The 22500-nt window shown below is 36.3% G+C and overlaps 1 protein-coding gene across 1 annotated transcript in view; it reads right to left on the reverse strand.

Moving 5' to 3' along the window:
- Positions 1–22500, reverse strand: part of CCDC178 (coiled-coil domain containing 178) — a gene marked incomplete at both ends in the record, with an annotated part of 145546 nt that overhangs the window by 74829 nt on the left and 48217 nt on the right.

A 22500-nucleotide genomic window follows, 5' to 3' on the forward strand; every position in this document is an offset into this window, starting at 1 on the left:
CCAAAAACACAGAATTCAGTACTAGATGCAAAGCTAATAAATTAGCTATGGACTGTAAGAATTCACAGAACTCCAAAATCTGCCAAAATTCTTCCTTGCATTGCAAAAAAAGCTGAACAGACCTGCAGAACAACAGGGTTTGTTGTTTGGGTTTTTTCCTTCTAGATTTAATCTTCAGTACAAAAATCCCCAGTTCTTAGCCTAATTTCATGTTAGGAAAATTCATTATCAGTATTTCAGGGCAATAATTTTGAGTTCAATCACTCTTGTAGCTAAAAGTGACTGTTGTCTCAAAAGCCACTACAGTAAACAGAACAAATTGAGATCTGCTCATGGATTGGTCTAGAAATGGATCCGTAATGATATTGACCAGAAAGCTAAAATTCTACAGAAGAATTCTGGATGTAGAGAAAAGTGCTGCTCTTAAGGAAAATAAAAATAGGCTAAATCTGTGTCTTGATGGCAGTTCTAGATTCCACATGTCCATACGGATAGTGGCTATCTCAGCTACTTTAGAAGGCTGGCAAATTTAGTCTCTCCATCTTCTCCCACAATCAATGTGCCTTTAAAACTGCACTTTCCTCAATTCTTTTGTTTAAGTTGATCAACTTTCTGGACTCCATGGAAGATTTATCTTTCCCTCAGTGTGAATTTTCCATTTCTAGTCTATAACACTCATTCTATTCATGGTGACAGTATCTAGTACATCATAGTAATGCCAGTGATGAAATACATTTTTTCCTTCAAGTTTCCTAGTGAAAAGGTCTAATAAGGTCTCATCACGATTTTTTTATTCTGTCTACATGACTCTTCCTTATTCTATCTAAAGATAAAATGGGGAAGCTCAATAAAATATATTTCCAATAAACATTCATTTTTTAATAAATTCATTTTATAACATTCACCTCACGCTCTCTTAAAGTTCAAACATAACACAATGATTGTGATAGTCAGTGAGAGATTCAACCTCTCCTCCTTTGTGTACATTCTTCAAAAATCAAGCAGATTTTAGATAGTAATCAGTGCTCAGCATTTTTTAATTTGAGAGATGCATCGCACTGGTGTGGGTGCAGGAATGAAACTGTATACATTATGCATAAATCTTAAATAAGCCTTTTAATGTACTTGGCTAGGAGGTTTCTTTATGGAAGTACAACATGTTGATATTCTTATTTTGAATAATTTGTTCTACTTCAGAAAAGAAGAGCTAGACAAGTTGAAACTACCTGTAACTCATGGCTGACCTTTCCAACAACAACGATAATTTGAATTGCGTGCATGGCAGCCTTCACAGGAATGGGTGACTAGAATTACTGGTGCTTCTCTGTGTGGTATTCATTCTAATGAGAAAAAGAAAGGGACACAAGACCTACAGAGGTCTGTTTGGCAATCTGGCACCCTGTAAATTGTCTTTGAAAGAAAAAAATGCCCTCTAAAAAACCCCTTCTAAGTCATGTGGGCAGAGAAGAAATCTATTATTTAGATCAGTTGTCTCAACATGGAGAAAATCTAGATATTCTCACTGATCTTCTACACAGATTCGTAGAATCATTTACATAAGGAAAGACCTTTAAGACCATTGAGTCAAACTGTTAACCCAGCACTGCCAAGCCTACCAGTTAAACCACGTCCCCAAGTGCCACATCTGCACATCTCTTAAATGCCTCCAGGGATGGGGACTCACCCACATCCCTGAGCAACACATTCCAATGTTTATCAACAGTTTCAGTGAAAAAAATTTTACTTAAAATATTTATTTTAAAAAAAATATCCAAACTAAACCTCCCCTGGAAAAACTAGAGGACATTTCTTGGTTGAAAATTTCCATATTCCAAAATTACTAGTATGCAAACTCCTTTTAAGAACATCAAGTCTTACTTTTATTTCTTAACATAGTCTATTACAATTCGTATGGTAAAAAGAACCCAAACCCAATGTTTAAGGTTAAAGATGGACTGAAGAGTTTTGTATTACAGACAATTTATTCCCTGTTTGCATCATTGTTATGACAAGATCCCTTGGACAGTCCTTCACTGTCTATGAACACCCTGGCCTTTGCAGCTGCAATCTGCAATGATAACTCCACTGAGTGATTTAGCTGTTAGAAAGTACACCTTGAAGCTGCATTCTAATGTCCTGGGAATTCTCCTGAGGAGAGGTACACTTACCAAGGATTGCGGAAGAACATGTCACAGAAAGAATAATGGCAAGAGGAGAATAATCTTTGTAGAGGTTAAGGTAGAAGTATCCTCAGGATAGTTCTTATTAAGAATAGTTATGCTAAGGGTAATTATAGAGACATTATCCTAAGTAAAAGGATAATTTTTTTAGAGTTTCACATGAATATGAATAGTTGGATTGAATGTAGAAAACTGAAATACAGAAACTGGAGGAGTTGATTCATCACTGTGTGGTACACATTCCTGGTTGTTTTGGTATTTTCAAGAAGCAGCACAGCTTCAGTTATTGCAGAGAGTCCATACTGTCTGCACCACGAAACAGATTATGGAAGAACCACAGAATGGCTTTGGTTGAAAGGGGCCTTTGAAGATCTAGTTCCAACCCCTCTGCATGGGCAGGGACACCTTTCACTAGATCAGGTTGTTCAAAGCTGGATCCAGCCTGGCCTTGAACGTTCCAGGGACGGGACATTCACAGCTGCTCAGGGCAAACTGTTTCAGGGTCTCGCTTGTATCTCAGTCTTTTGCCCTAGTGTGAAGAAAAGTGTTAAAATAGATGTTGGAGCGAAAAAAAATACTGAACTAAACAATACTACTGTTCTCTTTTAGAAAGCCTTATCATGCTTAAAGCTGAGTGTGTTTTACAAGTGCTCTGTGAGGTGAGGGCTGAGTAAACAATAAAAAAGTATTAAAATCTAATGTGAAGTGTTTCATGTCTGATTTTCTTTTCAGTGAAGGCTTGATTAGGAATTTTTGGGTTTCTGGAGCTAAACAATCAGGAACATTTTAAAGAACTAAAATGGTATGAAGAGTTGACAAATGGTTTCAAGTCCCACAGATGCGTGGGCACATGTTTAAATTAGTGGATATGAGTAATCCAATTGAAAGAATAGAATTTGAGCTTAAGTGCATATTTCTAAAATACACTACAGAGATGTACTAAAGCAATGTTAGTCTTGAGTATCTATGTGTACATGAACATACAAACACGTTTATAATATGAAGGATTTATTTCTAACTGACATCAGGCAACAACAAATTAGCCTCAGTTCAAAATGTATCCTTGCTGTCTCATAATAAAGACCACAGAGAATCTATGTTACAATGAAAAGTTAAACCACTTATACTCTAAGTAGAATAAAGACTTACAAATCTGTCTTGTATAAAGTGTGAAGTGCCCGTGTCCACATACATACAACTGCATTAGATGCTCTGTCACTGTCCAAACACAATTTACTTTTTCTTTTTTTCTTCTTTTTTTTTTGAGTCAGGCAGAAACCTCTGATAGCACCATTTCAAATGCAAATAATTCTGTTCCAACTGCCTCTTTACATTAGCTAAATGAAGTCATCAGTAAACAAAATTGGAAGAAATCTTAACACAACTGCTGTAAACAACTTTAAAAGTTTTATATCCCGAAAGATTAAAAGTGTTAGAAGACTGTTCAGATTCACTGGAGATGTTCACCACTGATAAAGTTTATAGTCAAAAAATAACTCTCTCATCTCACCCAAACTGATACTGGTCACAGCAAATTATAATCAAAGATAGATTTCTTGGAGGGTGATAATACCATTAGATTTAAGGAATTAAAAATACATGAAACTTTTGAGTTAATGAACAGGGTCCTTAACTGCTCATTTAATTCAAACAGCTGTTTGTTAATGCCCTAAGCAGTGTCATAAACTGTGAAAATACTGTTGAGTGCAAGACACTAGTTAATGCTATAAAGCAACACATGCTCTAATATTAAAAGGATTTAATGGGATTAATAGAGAATAAAACATTAACTCCCTATTATGATGTTTTTGGGACCCAAGGGCAAATTCTGGCTAAAAAGGACTCTGGTTCTAAAAGCACAAAAAGTAAACTATAGCACTGTACAGCAAATCATGGCAATTTTATGCTCCTGAAAAAAAGTGGAACCCTGATAAGATCACATCTGTTCCAATCACAGACTGGATAAAATCACTGTTTACTAAAGTCCTAAATAACTAAATATGTGGAACCCCAACAAGATCCCATCTGTTAAGACTACAATTTGGATAAGGTCCCATTACAAAAATTTCTATATAATAACATATAATGAAAAATTTTTATTTTCTCCAGTTTAATAAATTCCTTCATAGGGATACACAATATTGTAAAAATCCAACAGCACAATTAACTGGCTTGATGAACATTAATAATATATTAGAATTTGGATTATCAATTCAAAAGAGAAATCAAAACCTTGTCTTAGTGTTTAAGCTATACAACCTCACTCAAATGTTCTTAAGCCTAGTTATTTTGAACATATCTATACAGTTATTTTTTCCCCTTCCTAATACAATGACAGGTTTGATAGCATATGTAGTTCATCAGCAAACTACAAAAGCTTAATATTTGCAAAGTTGTCTACTAGTTTTTCTGATTTCCATTTGAAAGAGTGTTCTTTTAGAGAAGAAAACAGAAAGTAGGCTGAATTTACCTTTATAGGTACAGCATATTTGAAAATTGTCAGTAGTAGGAGAATTTTTTTTAAAAGTTCACAAGCTTAATATATAAATAAATATATAAATAAAATCTATTTCAATGCCCAAGATTTTTTTTATACAGTAATACTGCAGGAAAGGACAATTAAGAATTTGGAGATTTTTTCTAAAAATGAAAGGCAGCAAGGTTAAACATTATATTTTCAGGTCATATTGTCCTCCAAAACATCATTAATTGCTTTATACAGGAGTCCATAAAATGAGATGTTCTTCTGTCCTTTTAAATTGAAAAAAATTCCAAACCTCCACAAACCTTCCAATGTTTTAAAGTAATTTGATTGCAATTTTTTTTGTTAATTCCTGTATTTAATATTATTTAAAACATTAATAATAATTTGCAACTGCACTGGAATTGCAGATATTTTCACCTGAATATCTCAGATCATGACTTTTAAAAGATCACAGGATCAGACAGTGAAGAGCCATCATTTATAATAAAAGTGAGGGCTGACAGCCACCAAAAAGGCAATTGAAGATGTGAATGTTCATAATTTCTGCTTAAGTTCATCAAGACTGTGAATTTCCAATGCTTGGTACCTCAAAAGGAAATTGCTTAAAAGCAGTCACATATCTAGGGGATAAGAATACCTACTTACAAAGTAGTGGTCTTCACCTAAAGATTGCGTTTAGATTTTTGTATATCAACATTTTCCTTGAAGAGAAAAATTAGGAAATAATTTTCCACCCTTAGACAAACTGAATATTTACAATCATAGAATGATAGAATTGTTAAGGTTGGAAAAGACCTCTAAGATCAAGTCCATTTTAGAAATGTTGATCAAAGTATATTGAAATATCCTGTGTGTCCCAGCAGAGATTTAATTTCAGATATGGGCTACTGGGGTTTTTTTGTTAGTTTGTTTTAGTCTGTGAACCTAGAAAGCAAAATAACCTTCCTGAATGTTTATACTAGATTCTACTTCCCTTCCCTTCCCTTCCCTTCCCTTCCCTTCCCTTGTAGGTTTATCTCAATACACACATTTTCTTGGTTCTACTCTCCCCTTGTCCTGCTGGGGGTAGAGGTGCGGGAATTGAGTGAGTGAATGTGTGGATTTAGCAGCCGTCTAGGGTAACCCTACCACAAATTTAGCTGATAAAAAAATTACCTACTAGCTCAAAATCAGATAAATTCAAGTATCTCTGAAAAGAAGTCAAAGAGTGTTTTTGAACAATCAATGCTGATAGCACAAAGGTAGATGAATAGATGTATAGATATACAGATGTATAGACAGAGAGAGAGAGAGGTGAATTTTTTTGGTAAATTTCCTATGCAAGTTCCAAATTACTGCATCATTGTCCTCATTCTCAAATTAAATTTGTGAAAAGGTCAAGACTGGTACTCTTCCTTAACTAGAATTGAATATATCTAAACATAATATTTTCTCCAATATTGGCAATTCTTAAAATCTTGCAGTGCGTAGCAAACAAAAAGATCCTGGTTAAATTTTAAAAAATCAAACTGTTTTCTTTCTATTGGAATAAAAAGAACTTTTTTTTTTTAAATCGAAAAAGCAGTATTCATTTTGTTTGTTGGCAGTTTATCACAAATTTTGTGCTTCATTCTTCCTAAAGGTGTTGATAGGTGAAAGCAGAAAGAAGACGTACCTCTCTACCCTCTCTACTTGGCCATGGCTGCTGCTCCATGATCAAATGCAGTCTACTGAGGAGGAGCTGTGGACATGTCCTTTACCTGAAAACCACTGAACACATTCAGGAAGAAAGTCAACAGAGTACAGCCTGAAAATCCCACAAGAGCAGAAACGCTGCAGAGTGAGCAAAGACTGGGAAACCCCTGAGAAGTATTTCTTAACTTCCACCTCAGAACATTGCACCAAAATATAATTAGTTTTTGAGCCTTGTGGACAAGCTGAAACAAGTACTTGTCAGAGCAAGATTCAAGCAAATCAACCTATGGGTTTGATTAAGGTTTTTTATTTACATCCTTTTGATTATGCAGTCAGTGAATACAAATGAACCCTAAAAGGTAGATTGAGTACTCAATGTTCCATCTTCCCTCTAGCACATTTAGAGATAGTATTGTATATGTGTTTCATTTTATTTTCTGCCCTCACTTCTTTACTTTACACATAGCTCTTTTGCACTAGTAAAGATTAGCTTTAAAGGCATTTGGATTTCTCTTTTCTTTTAGGTTTTCTGCCAGGCAGCCTAATTTTGACTGTGTTTAGCAACTAGTACAAGTGCATAGGGAAAAAGCTTTCCAACAGACCCACAATATTCACTGTGTTTCTTGCTCCATTATTCACAAATCAAAACCTTCTTTACTTTATTAAAAGTCTTCAAAAATCAGATAATTTCAGAAAAACATAAAAAAATTATTAAAAAATAATTAATTTCCCTTGTATTTCACTATAATCTCAAGATACCTAAAATGGCACAAACTGGATATGGCATCAGAAGTGCTCAATTTATATGGAACCTTCTTAACAGTGGTAATTTTGATACCAATATGTACACCCAAATTACTTGCAACAGGCAAAATCCCCTCAAAATAGTGAAGAAATAAGATATTTGTCCCAACATTTGACTCTGTGCTTTAATTCAAAATACTATTCTTTATGCTGCTTAAATCTTGTGGAAGAGGGACATCATTCTGAGAAAAAGAAGAGAAAAACAGGGGAGAGCATTCATGGTAGGATAAGATAGTGGTCAAAGACTGCAGTATGTACAAATATGGATGTTGCTTAAAGCACTTGAAAAAGCAAGTCCTGTAGGATTTTCCCACATGTGGGAATAGCTGTGATTTATTGAGTTTTTAAAGAGAGGGCAAAAGAACACTTAGCATTTGTGAGAATATTCATAATGGTTAACACTACAGCACAGAAGCTTGATATCTTTAAAATGCTCCCATAATCCATGGAAAGAACAGACTCCATCAAAAGATGCCTAAGTAGAGCAGTATAATTATTTTCTTGGAAATTCTCTTGAGATTCTTGATTAGAAGAGTTTGACTATCCTTCTCTCACCATGCCAGCAACTAAAAATTTCCCTCCACATACCCAGACCCCACCTAATTTCAGGTACTCACTCTACTACTTAGTGTTTACTAGCCCTTAAAATAGCTGTAATCTAATTGTAAGAATACAAAATGACACACATTTTCTTATGTTTCCTGAATTTTTTTAGCAGTTTTCTTCTTCAGTTGTCACTAGGTCTCTCATTTTAACACAGAGCTTCCAAGTCTTACAATTCATATGCAAAAAAAAAGGAAGACAAAACCAGATCAGTGAAACGATGGTGTAAAATGTGATAAGACATTTCTAGCAAAAAATTATATCAAAGTTCAAATTCACCATAGACTAACAGAAAACAGATAGTTTTATGTTGACTGATTTAGTACAAGTTAGAAGACATAGCACTCATAAGAACAAAAGTAACACACATTCTTACACATCAAAGCAAAAGGATTTTTAACTAAACACGGATTTTTCTTCACTGAAGTTGTACCAAGACATGTAGTCATCTCCAGGTAGACATTTAAGCCTGAAAGTGAGATTCTGAATGGATACAGGACTCGAAGGGATATATGCAAGTTTGCAGAGGATACAAAATTGGGAGGAGCTGTTGACTCCCTCAAAGGCGGAGAGGCCCTGCAGAGACACCTCAATAAATCAGAGGGCTGGGCAATCACCAACAGTACAAAGTCCAACAAGGGAAAGTGCCACTTCCCACACCTGGGACAGGGCAATCCTGGTTGTGTGTACAGACTGGGGAACGAGATGCTGGAGAGCAGAGCTGCAGAAAGGGACCTGGGGGTCCTGGTCACTGGCAAGTTGGACACACGTCAGCAGTGCCCTGGCAGCCAGGAGGGCCAGCCCTGTCCTGGGGGGCATCAGGCACAGCATCGCCAGCTGGGCAAGGGAGGGGATTGTCCTGCTCTGCTCTGCACTGGGGCAGCCTCACCTCGAGTGCTGGGGGCAGTGTCGGGTGCCACAGTATAAAAATGACATGAAGGTATTAGAGAGTGTCCAAAGGAGGGCCATGAATATGTGAAGAACCTTGAGGGGAAGCCATTGAGGAACAGCTGATGTCACTTGGTCTGTTCAGCCTGGAGAAGAGGGGAGATCTCTGAGGGGAGATGTCATTGCAGTCTACAACTTCCTCAGGAGGGGAAGAGCAGGGGCAGACACTCCCCAGGGAAGTGGTCACAGCACCAAGCCTGGCAAGAGTTCAAGAAAGGTTCAAACGATGCTCTCAGGCACATGGTGTGATTCTTGGGGGTGCCATGTGCAGGCCTAAGAGGAGAACTCGATGGTCGTTGTGGATTCCTTACAACTCTGAATATTCCATGATCCTTGAATGGATCAATTTTACAGCAGTGTACAGATTAGAAAAAAAAAAATTAGAATTTTTCAGGTTACGAGAAGTGAAAATGTTCATCATTCCTGATTAGTAACCATATGGACAGTGACACTATGGACTTCTGGTTATCTATAGAACTAGTGGTGTCAATAACTGTTGAAACCAAGATTGTTGAATTCTCTTCTATCACATCATGAGAGCTGTGGGTGCTGCTTTGCTTTATCCACCCACCTCACGTATCTTTTAGATACTTCAAAAATAATTCAAGCTAAATGTCTAGTGCATTAAAATTACAATCTAGGTCTTGTTAGAAAGTTACAACTTTCTGTGTAATATCTAATTTGTAAGTTTTAATTTTCAGTTCACAGTATTTGAGATGTAGATGCAAATAAAGGTGAAGAGAAAGATGGATAATAATAGTCATTAATTTTGTCACTAAACAATGAGGCATAGCCTCCCAGTTTTTATCACTGCTGTCAAGATAGAATATTAGTATTGAACCTTGCCTTCCTATATAAAATGTTTCTATATTCATTTGTATCAAAAATAGTATCAAAATTGGTTGCAACAAAGGGAAAACTAAAGACCAATAAAATTCTTTCTGAGATAGTTTGAGCTTCATATCTAGAACCATATGTACAAGATAAACATTTGTCTTCACTAGAAATATTTTCTACTCTTGTGGAATCCATATCTTAGGATAATCTTATGATCATCACTGAAAGCCTGAAAATTATCTGTGAACAACTAAAGAGACTTACACCTATGAGTAACTAATTCTTGGACATTCCAGCATATAAAAATTAATCCCAACAGCACATACTACACTTAAAAGTTCCTAATTGACTAAATATCTGTGTCTCTGTGTCTGGTCAGATACAGGAATATTTTATTTGTTAGATGGGAAAGGCAGCATTAAGAGCTGATATTAAGGATGGATATGGCAGAATCTGCAGAATGAGATGCATCTCTTCCAAAATACTGCAAAGCCAAGAGTTTGGCTCCAATGCTATAAAGACCTTTGCTTCTCCATGTAACAGCAGGGAAATATGGACATTAAAGTTCTCTCCTGTAGCACTATTTTGAAAATAATTCAAATCCATTTCCATGGCAACATTGATACATTAAACAAAACAGTTTATGTATTTTTAGGTAGTAGCTACAAAAAGAATGTAATAATACTTTGAAAGAGATGTCTGAGACACATGTATGGTAAGTGCTTCAAGACCCTTTCCCTCCAAGGATTCTAAAAGTTAAATAGTTCTTTTTTTCTCGATGAAAGACTTAACTAAAATAAGCAGTATGAACAAATCTCCAACTGTGAACTAATTAAAGACAATTCCCCTTCATGGTTTTCCCACTAAATGTTATTTGTGATTTTATTTTTCTTTCCCAAGTTTGTCTTACTTTACATATCTGTCGTCTATAAGGCTAATGCAAAATACTAATTATTTTAAATACCAAACAATATACCCAAAACCTCAGAAAGTTAACATTACTGTTTATTAAGTCAGGAAAAAAAATTAAATTTTAAATTGTGAAAACACTTGCAGACTCATACTAGTAATACCCTTTAACTTTACCAAGCAATAAGAAAACATAAAGAAATAAAACCAACAATCAAAAAACAACAACATAATCAGGAACCCATTATTTTAATTTTATTTATTTGGACTTGAACACGGCATAATACACAAGTACCTCTATAATGCTGAAGTAAGCCTTCAAAATATCAATGCTACTCTAAATTAAGTAAAGTTTTCAGCTCTTCCAAATCAATCAGATATATGACAACATAAGTAGCAAAACCTAACCAATCCAGTCAAGGCCCTTGGGGTTTTATATTCAAGGCTACTCAAGGCACACTGCCCTGTGGCATAGGAGAAAGGAAGGCTGGAGTTTTTAAGACATAAAAATTGACATTCATAACGATGTAGAAAAAAGCCCCCCTAAGGTCTACAGAGACGAATTAGCTTGAATTCAGTGATGACGTCTTCTGAGGAGGAGATTGGACTGTAGACTTTCTGAGGTCAATTCAAACCTGGATGAGTATATGATTTTAAGCATGGGGAGTCTCACCCTCCTCCTTAATGTGAAGATGTTTTAGCAGTACTCTAGCAATATGACACCTTTCTGACACTTGCTTCCCATGGTCCTTAACAGTGGGGATGGAGAAGACATGCAGGGCTGCGGCCTCACTGTCAGTCTCATAACTCATCACCAGAAATGCATCTATGGTGGCCAAAAGTCCGAGGCCTCATACCCCATGGCTGCTGAACATGCAGTGATACAACAGGCATTCTGTATATCATTCACAAATTAATATAGTTAGGGACATAACCGGCTGGGAATGCCACATCCTTCCCTACAATTGACTCACTCTCTCTCTTACATTGGCCATCACTGCATTAACGTAGTAAAGAAATGGCACAATTTAAAACTGAGCAATGAAGTCATAATTCAGCTTTCAAAAATTAAACATGATTCTCATTCCCTCTTAAGCCTTCCAGGCGCTTTGCTGAAGACAAAAATCAGCTTTGCTACTCCTTGTACAGCACACTGGAAGTATTTTAATTTCGATTTAAAAATTGATATTTTATCCTAATTGCATATGCAAATCTGTAAGACATGCAGTACAAAAACTCCTACCTGACTGATATCAATCACAAAAAGTACGTCAGATCTGTGCTCTGAAGTAATTCATCACATCTGTGATAGCACAGAGTGGTCATGCACACATACTTAAAGCAGAAGTATTTAATAATTATTCCCATTGCAGCTGAAACTATCTTCTGCTGCTAGGGAGATTCATGAAACCTGAGAAATCTCTAAGATTTGCCATTAGAGACAGCTGACAATCTTTTCAATTCTTCCTGATAGTGCTTGTAAGAGAAATAAATTACAGTAACTATTATCTTCAAACATTTACTCAACACAATTATACCAATAATTTAAAATTAGCAGAAGTTCTCATTTTCCTACACAATGCACCAGATGAGAAAAGGGAACCGAAACAGAATAGTAAAATACAGCTTGAGAGAAACTCAGCCCCTATTCAGAACATAAGCTTCCTTTCTGCCAGTGCTTTAGCTCCAAGGAGTAGGTTTATGAGCTGACAAGTTGACAGTATTTCTTTGTTATGACTGGCTAAGGACGTCCAATTGTCATACAATAATTTTCAGTAATTAGTATACATATTAGAAGTAACTCATCTTTTCACAAGAACAATGTTCTTTTGGATAAACAATAGCTTCTGCAACACTAAATTATAGAGGCCAAGCTCCTAATTTATGGTGGGTTACAATTATACATGTTGTGGGCCACAAGCACTCTGTGGGCTGTGTAATGAAGGCCAATAGTTTAAAAACTGATTAGAATTACAAATAATCTGCCAGGTGTTTTCATCGCTGTTTTGGAAGACAGCATTATCCTAGCCAGAGTCTCTAAAGCCAAGATGAGAGAAGATATTATGGAAAACTCTGTGGTCAATAACACTTCAAAAATACCTTTTTCAAAGTGTGTATTATTTTTACATCACAAGAGCAAGAATAAGGGTAGCATGGTAGTGGCACTACCACATGAAACCTCATCACTGCACACATGTTGTACTGGCCTTGTAAATTTGACCATGAATCTGGCGCTCTTGGACCATCTGTAGGAGACGTGTGGGCACAAAATAAATTTAGAGTAGAAAAATTACAGAAGAATGTTACAATAGATAGTTGGATTTATCTCTACTTACATCACAAGAGTCAGTTACAACTCTCTATCTCACATCATTATTTGAAAATTTGAAATATTTCTTTTAAATTAATTCAGAATAAATCAGAAAAGCGAGGTCCTTTCATTTTCTTCCCAATAGAATTTGAATGTAGAATTTTAGATCTATTCGAGAAAACATTATTTTATTAAATAGGTGATGGTTATCTGCGTTTTATATCCAATCAACAAAGTTGCCACAAACAAGATTGCCATAAACATGAGCTCTAGATTTCAGGTATCCATATATACAATATAACACCTAATAAAATGAAAAATAAAATAAAGCATCTAAAAAAGTGATTTGAATTAAAGGGTCAAAAATGGTAGATTTTTTTATTGAATCATAGAGTATCCTGAGTAGGAAGAGACCCACAAGGATCACTGAGTCCAACCCCTGGTCCTGAGAAGGACACCCCAAGAGTCACACTATGTGCCTGAGATCATTGTCCAAATGCTTCTTGAACTCTTGTCAGGCTGGTGCTGTGACCACTTCCCTGGGGAGCCTGTTCCAGTGCTCAAACACCCCTGGGTGAAGAACCTTTTCCTGATATCCAACCTAAACCTCCCATGACTCAGCTTCAGGCCATTCCCTCGGGTCCTGTCCCTGGTCATCACAGAGAAGAGGTCAGTGCCTGTGTCTCCACTTGCCCTTGTGTGGAAGCTGCAGATGGCTGTGATGTCTCCCCTCAGTCTCCTCTTCTCCAGGCTGAACTAGTACAGCATTCATATGGAGGCCACTCATCTTTTCATTCTGGAATGGCCATGACACAAGTAACATCATTTGCTATTCGGAACAACTTTCAACAGCTCTAGATTGGAAGAGGTTTGAAAGAAAACAGGTCACAACACAGGATATGAACATATACTCTGACATTCAGAATGAGAAAAAAATCACAGTATTGTGGATTTAAAACATTGGCATTAAGTACTTTTCAGTGTTAAAAATAAGGAGCTTTATTTGACCATACAGGTAGGTTTTAAAGTCTAACTGACCTGGAAATTCACAGATTTTATGGATATACAAATGACAATATCTGTTGCATTAATAAATAGTTTATGGATTATTATTATATTAAAATATTCTTCGCAGGTCTGATACTAGACATATATGTGTTTAAATTGCTAAGGGAAGGTAATTTTTTTTGCTCAAGTGGCAACTTTAACTGTTTGCAGAAGTACTATATAAGGAACATAAAATATATAAAAATAAAACATAGATATAAAGAACATTAACTGGATTTAAGGCATCCAAAATGGCAAAATCACACCACCATTCACTGGGTCAAGGCAAAACCATTTTGCTATCATTCAGTACAGATGCAGTTTATTAAATTTCAGTTGTTAAGGAGCACTAAGTAGATGTGGGTTAGTCTACAGATTTCTTGAGAGCATATGCCAGTTCTTCCAAGGATTATGTTACAGAAGAATCAACAGTTAATTCAAGTTTACATTTAATAGTGTAAGAAAATACTAACATGTCTACTTTTGACTCAACTTTTTTTTAAATTAGAAATTTATTTTCATTTAATTTAATCAGAACTTGTGCACTAAAATATCCTTTTTGAATGGATACTAATTTTAAATTTCTGGGGCTTTGCACCTGATTAATTTTATACTTAAAACTCATCAAAGTTGAATGGCAAAGTTTTTAGACATCTGAAAATATTCTGTGATATTTAGTTTTCATATATAAATTAAATTAATGCTAAAGATTTTGTTATTCAGGTTTTTGGTGTTCAGAATTGCATGTTCTACAATTGTAAATTTAGAATGCAAATGTAGATTGCTAAGGCAGTTGGTACTCTACAAGTTTATAACTCAGATAGATTAAAACTTGTTACAGGCAACAGTTTAAATCACTACTGCATTTGAAATATACAACTTAATAAACATAAAGAATATGTTGAGCATATGTCCTGAGCTGAAGAATCCCTGAAATTTTAAAATAATGCCTTAAAAAATTCCGAATATAACCTTTCCACTTACTGGTAACAGATTTTGTAATCCAGCATGTTTTTAAAAGATAGGTATCACCTTGTCCAGTGCAGAAGAAAATCACTACGCAACAGTGGTTTTCTGAACCTGATTGCACCAAAAACAATTGCATTTGTGGAAACTGAAGTGTGAAAAGCTTTTAGGAATGATAAGAATAATAGTACATGTTTCTGCATAACAGTAACTGCAAATGGTGAACTTTGCAAGAGAGTAAAACCTTTCAGCTTCATTTTGGGAACTCATTGTGCCTTAAACTATCTCTGTAGGATAAAGTAAATATAGGTCTAGATAAACACAACATGCAAAACATCAAGGAAATGGGGGAAAAGAAAATTTAAAATACTTTAAAGACAAGTTTCTGCTGAAGAAAACAACATTGCATAGATTTTGGAGAGGGGTAGTACAGCCTTTCAATTCTACAATAGCCAAAAGATGCTCTGAAAAAATAAAGGTAGATAAAACAGTGAAATAGGTATCATGGACCTGACCTCCTAAGTAGTCTGTAGGTGACTTTCTTTACCATTGTGATGCTTAATGTAGATCAAGTTAAAAATGAACAATAAAAAATAAATCCTTATCAAGAAAAAGTCTTTTGTACATATTGGTTAAACTTGGATTTTGAACTAATTTGAATGTTTACAATTATTTTCTTGGTGAAGTCCACAGGAATTTTCAGATTATAGTGGAAAAATACTAAAAGACTTCTAACCAATCTTCTGGCTTCTATATCTTCAGATCTATGAGAATAGAAGCCAATTCTTGCTGATCTCCTAAGTCTTGCAGTATGACCAAACCACTTCCAGTGATATCCCTTACCAAAACCTACATCAGCATGAGGGGGAATCTACTTGTGTTTTTATGAGCATGGTATTCTAAAAGAAGGACTTAACAGTGCCAACCTTTGTTCAAATACACTTTGACATGCAAAATCTGCACATGCAGGTCCTTTTACAAAACTGGCTTATTGCAACCACATTGGATTACAGTCCCTGAGAAACATTGTAATTTGCATCTATTGCACACACTTTCCTGAGACACTAATTTGTAGATTCTATTGTGATTTTGGGCAAAAAACGATTTTTTTTCTTTTCTTTAAAATACCCTCTGCTTCTTTGTCCCATTTGTTTGCTTTGTCTACTATCTATATGAAGTGTAAACCACCTGTACTTCCAAACTGGCAAACTCTTTTTAATTCTTATTTGTCTGGTCTGTACCAACACCTACTGAAGACTGATGTGCCTACTAAAACACTATTTAGCAGCATTGGATCATCCCTATGCTGGCCAACATGCGAAGTGGTTTCCAGATATTTTTCTCTCTAACATGATCAAACAATAATGACATATTTTGACCACCATTGCTCAAAAATAAAGAAATATACATTAACAAAGAGGGATAGTATGTTCTAGCTAGAGAGACAAAGGGAAAACAAATTGCAATAAGATTTAAATAATGATTTCTATTTCTACTAACAAAGCATAGGTCTGGGCAGCTACTATCATCTAAGTAAAATGTGTATTCAAATCACACCTGTTCGATTTCTCAAAAGTGCTATTTCAGCTAATTTAACCACTCATTCCTCTTAGGGACACATTTTCCTGGGAAATTTAAGCTACTGAAATCAACCTGAGTAAATCATGCAGTTAAATGATTTTTGATAATAGAAAAATTTGGCTGACTGCAAATGCTTAAAGAGTGTGGAAGTACGGAATACTGGTGGATGACTAGACAGTTATGCATTCCATATGTCACAAACAAAAGTCTCAACTTACAAACTTGTTATGATCTAACTACCAGCACTGGCATTGCAGTGCTAGATATTATGACAGATAAAACATTCACCTACAGAAATTATTATTTCTCAAGAATGAATATTAACAGAATTTACTGGAGGTTTTTCCCTCCTTCTTTAGAGACAGACAGGAGCATCGAGTAATAAAACTGTAGAATTGTGTTCTTTTCTTCATGTCTGCCAGTTTAATTTGGTTTGTATCGAATCCAAATATACTGCTGTGTGCCATTTATTGCATTGAAATAGCCCCTTGCATTCCTATGGGGCTTATTTGAATTGCAGAAACAGGTACATCCTAATTTCCTGAGTATGACTTAATCAAGCAACCTCTTTAAAAATGTGGTCCTAAAAATCCTGTTATTCCTAGCTACTATAATCAATAGTCACATTATTTTGTGTTCAAAATGGATAGAAAGAGCATAAAATGTCTGCCTTGCATTTTATGCGAACCTCTGCTCCTCCATAGACAAGGAAGAGACAAGACTGCTGGCTTGCATCTCAACCACCAAGACTCTGAATATCTCCTTTCCATGTCTTGTACACATAGCACTCTTCTTGGAAGGCTAGCAGGATGCCATTTTTGAGCTGGACTTTACAACAGGTTCTGGGTCAGTTTCTCTCTTCTCCAGTAGAAAAAGTGAAGTGGTATGGCAGGATGTTTGCATCCATGTTGAACCCACTGCTGGCTATAAAAAATGGCAGGGAGCAGTAGGAGATATTTCTGTATTTCCAACTCAATAAAGAGGATCTCAGAATTCTTATTTTATTAGACATACTAAATTTGGGGGTTATGTACAACAAACTCCAGGTCTTAAACTGGTGATATTAATTTATTAAGATAAAATCACAACTTCATTCCTCTTTCAGCCCATCTGATAAACTAAGTCTTCAGTTGTGACCTTAGGCATGCATTGACCACAACGAAGCACTGTTGTTGCCTAGCTACTAATTTTCACTTTTAGACTCAGCACAGCTTCTAAATGGTGACCTAATGAAGGGCATCTTTGCTCAAAAATCCTATTTTTTTTAAATTAATTGATGAGTCTAGTAAGAGTTAATACACACTATGAGTCTTGTAACACATAATTTAAGTACACATCCATTTGAAACTCTAACAGTTCACTCTCATGTTTTATCAAAGCTGCATTTCTTTGGTATATCTTAAATTTTCATTATTTTAGTGATTAAATATTAAAGGAGTTACTTAAACCGTAGTTCTTTCTCCAGTGATGCTATATATTCTTCAGCAACTTCTCTTTGAAGAGACAATTCAATACAATTACGACAAGACTCACGACATCCCAGACTGATGGGTTTGTGTGTGTGTGTGTGTGTACGATTTCACTGTCATGAGTCTCAGTACCAAGTTTTTGGGTTGTTAGTTGGACTGTTTACCAATTTTTTAATGCCTCAGGCAACTGTCTATACTACTCTGTGACTCTGCTGTCATCAAAATCATCTTCTAGAGAATAATTGTGGCCCAGTTATTCATCAATGCATTGCCAGTTCAGACACTTTGAAGTTGAGACTTCAAATCCTTAATTCCCTAACCAGATAGTTTAAAATGATCGTAACTAAAATTGCTTCACCATATGATTGCAGGTTCATCTTTTTTCTTTTTTTTTTTCTTTTTTAAATACTACTTTTGGCTGTAGTATGTGAGCCACAGCCATTAGCTTTCCACAGTTCTCTTACTATTGACTATGGGGTCAGAATTTAATTCATATACTAAAGAATTTTTTAGTGGTTCAAGTTATTGATGCACTCTGTGCAACTTGCCAGACATTGCCTCCTGGAAACCACAAATTTCCCTGCGAATCAATTAAATAATAATTTAGACAAGCTATTTAAAATACAAAGTTTAAGCAATTGCTGTCAGAGACTGAAATATTATAGTTTATGACTTAAACATTTTGTTAAAGGACTTTTGAAACTGTATTACAAAAAGCTGCAGAGAAGACTCCCACACCCTGAATGGGGCCCTGACTGAGGCCTTACACCGCCTGCTGATGAAGATAAGATAAAGTAACAACTCAGGGCTGGGGACATTCACGGAGCACAAGCTTAACATCTCCAAGGTGGAGACCACAGCCCCAGGGCTATCAGCTCCCAGGCTCCAACAGACCCTCCACCAAAGGGCGGCAGGAGGAGAGGCTCTGGGTGTCTCGGAAAAGCCTCTGGTCAGAGGTGCAGTGACTGCCCATCCTCCACTGTGCAGAGGAGCCCAGCTGAGGGGTCCTCACCAGGGAAGGGGGGGAAGCTTATCCACAGCAGAAGGGGGTGACATGGCCCATCACAGGGGCTCCCCTCAAAGGGGTCCCCAGACCCTGCACCAGAGCACCGGAGATGATGAAACACACCCTCAGTGTTGCAAGGGACAGTGTCAAGCCAGCCCCTGGCAAGGGGAGACACGTGGGCATTCCCACCTGGCCCAAAGTGTATATTAATCCACGGGATTCTGCACTCTTCAGTGTGGTGTGGCGGCATGTGACGGCCTGGTGTAGCGTGTGGTGGCAGGGCCACAGAGGTGACGGGGGACCCTCACCACCAGCAGAGCAGATGGAGGGGAGCAACGAGATGTTGTTGGGACCCTCAGATGGGTGATGTGCTTCCACCTAACCCCTGTCACCTCTCCCTGTCCCCCCAACCCCCCACGCACATTTCTTTTTTCCATTTCTTTCTCTCTTTCTTTTCTCTTTCCTTCTCTTTACCTCTCTACTATTAAATAAAATACATCCATTTTTTGGCATCAACATCTAACCTTGTTTGGTTTTAATCTCGTTTCTGGGAATATTTTGAACCTTCTAAGTTCTTTCTGGTTTATGCACAGAAGACTTAGCTTGCTTTGCTTTTCTGGGTTTAAACCGGATCGTAACAATTGCATAAAGCTGTAGAACTAAAATGTTTATAATAAAAGGGCAGATGATCCACATCTTTACTTTGTCAATTGTTGAAAGACAGGATGCATTCCTTTTTTCTGAAAATGATGCTTTTTTAAGAAATTTTTTCATTTTCCTGAAGACAAGTGGTTGAACCTCATTCAATGAATCATTTTTGAGTAACACAATTGCAGCTGACAATTGTTACATAATTTATATTGAGAAAAGTGAGTAAAAAAAAGAAGCTCCAGCTCAAACTAGTGTTACCAATGTGTCTCCTATTTTCCTAGATCCCAGCCAATCAAGATAATGGGTTTAATATCAAGGAAGATGTTTTGCTGACAGGTAAGTATCATAATTTGGCAGTTTGATGGTTATTTATACTTATAGTCTCCACAAAATGCTAAAAAGCAGGCTACATAGGTATCATTCTTTTTTTTGATCTGATTTTTTCCCCTTTGGTATATACGTGAAGCTACTAAAATGAAATAAGGAAATAGTTTAGGTTGATAAGGTATTTGAAAAGTTTTGCAGTTCCTTACTGCAGTATATACACCACACACTTCATACACCAATGAGTCAATGAACTACAAATAGATGAAAAATAATTTGTCTGTTCATGAACAAACATGGTCAACATATTTTGATAAAACCAAAAAAAGCTGAATCCTCACTTTACCCTTAAAGTCTCTGGTTCTTAATACAAAGGTGGCATGCAGCTTTGAAGTTTTGCAGGAAAAATACAAATATAGGGCTTAGACTGCTTTGGTGAAATCCAAGTGATTAAAGCCCTACTGACTGAACTGATTTAATGATTCAGTCTTCTGTCTTTGGACAGCTACGAATTTCAATTCCAGAGCTAAAAGAACTTTCAAATGAAAAATTTTGCTTCTGCAAACTGAAGTTTATATGGGCATAACAGGAATTGAGATACCATCAATCTGTGCTTTGCTTAATTGTGGAACTATATTGAGACGGGTTAATCACAGAACATGGCTTTAGTGGAACTGCCTCAGGTGGTCGGAAGTCTGAAAATGTGTAACATCACTTGAGTCTAGGTCCCACCTTCTCCACGTTCTGTTCCAGACAATTCTTCACAGCTAGGCTTGGTAATAACACAGGAGCAGCTATGATTTAACTCTGTAACCCTAGGATTCCTTACAGCAAGGTAGATTCATGAAGGCTGATTCCACCAGATTTAGGGTTTGCTTTGTCAGAAAGTGGACCAAAATTAGAAGCAGGTACTCTCAAACATTCAGAATGAAGCGACTTGAATTTTACATAAGATAGAACAGTGAGAGCACATCATACCAGTGTTTCATGTACAATAACCAAACTTTTAATTCACTCCAGAACAGGTTTTTTATTTTTACAGCCCTAACTGGCTGAAGCCTCATTCATCTGAGAAACTCTTCTTCTACAACTCATTACAACAAAGACAGTCATATTTATTCTACAACACAGTTTGGGAAAAGGGTTCTTTCACCTAAGGTCTAAACTAGGAACTTAATTCCAGCTACACAGAATTCTAGACATCCTTGCACCTTGTACGCACATAACTGCCTATTTTTATATGGGTTTCCAGTATCATGGAATCACAGAATGTCCTGCCCTGGAAGGGACCCACAAGGATCATCAAAGTCCAGCTCCTTGTCCTGCATAGGACATCTCCAGAAATCTCACCTCGTGCCTGAGAACATTGTCCAAAACACTTTGGGAACTCTGTCAGCTTCTGTGCCATGACCAGTTCTCCGTTCCAATGCCCAATCACCTTCTGGGTGAAGAACCTTTCCCTAATACCCAGCCTAAACTTCCCCTGACACAGCTTCATGCCATGCTACAATGGTATGCACACTTCTACAATGACACTGTACAGAACAGAAATCTTTTTAAGTAGAAATTTGAAAAAGAGGAAAAGAAAAGGACTTGCTCCCTAATGACAACCTGGTATGTACTAATTTGTGCAAATAAGTGCACAATAACCACAGCAGAAGCAACCTAAAAATGCATTTAGTAATACAGTATGCCAGTTTATAAAACATGTCACTGATTACTTGCCTTTAGATACAGAAGCCTGTAAAAACAAAAATATTGCCCAGGCTGACTGCCATCAAAGCATGATAATTTTCTTCTAGCATTGTCTGACATCACTTGCCTACGACAACAGCTATCTGTGAAACTGAAACCCTTATTCAGGAGGTTAATGCGAGGTAGGAACTCCATTCAGTGTTATTTTGGCTTAAGGGCATAATGTCACAATTTGGTGCATCCTTTAATGACTTTTTATTTTCTAAAGGCAGCTTACAGCTTAGACCTAGTTCAGCAAATTTCCTTGCAAGGTCCTTGGAAAAAGCGAATGGGTAGGGAGTACAATTGATTGTGTGGCCAAATTTTTTGTTCATGTCTGCTTACTGATTTTTGTTCATTTCACAAATAAACAAGGCATGAATACATCAACCCACAAACCATAAACAATAAAGAACTTCATCCTGTAAGTTTGCTACGGCCAGCAGTTTGTGGCTGAATCTGCTATTTGTCATAAGATAAATGATAAAGTGATTGCCATTTGTCACTGAATACACAAGAGAAGTGTTCAGTGAATCACACAAATGCAGGCAACAGTAAATACTGCTGTTCTTAATAGTAACTTCTTATAAAAAGATCTGCTTAACTATAAAAAATTATTTTCTTAACTACCCATACCAATTTAATATGTTAACAATTTTATGAGAATACGCACATACCCATAAAACACATGAGCATTGATAGTATAAAAATCTAAAATTTACTACAATTCATTGTGCATAGCAGGAAAAGATACTTCTATATAGAAAGGTATTTTATAAAGTTAGGTGTAGAATTTAATTTATATGTATTGTTCTCATTTTTGTACTGTTCAGTGATTTTTAATACAAACTTTTTTATGTTTCTGGGAGTTACTGGTGCTTGACGGCTTTCAGCTATATTAATAGAGTTTATAACAGTGCCCATACATTAATATAGTCTAAGTTTTATCTAAACTCTGATTGAATTTAAGA

The sequence above is a fragment of the Coloeus monedula genome (genome assembly GCF_965178545.1).
Source record: "Coloeus monedula genome assembly, chromosome: 1".
In the NCBI taxonomy this organism is placed as follows: domain Eukaryota; kingdom Metazoa; phylum Chordata; class Aves; order Passeriformes; family Corvidae; genus Coloeus; species Coloeus monedula.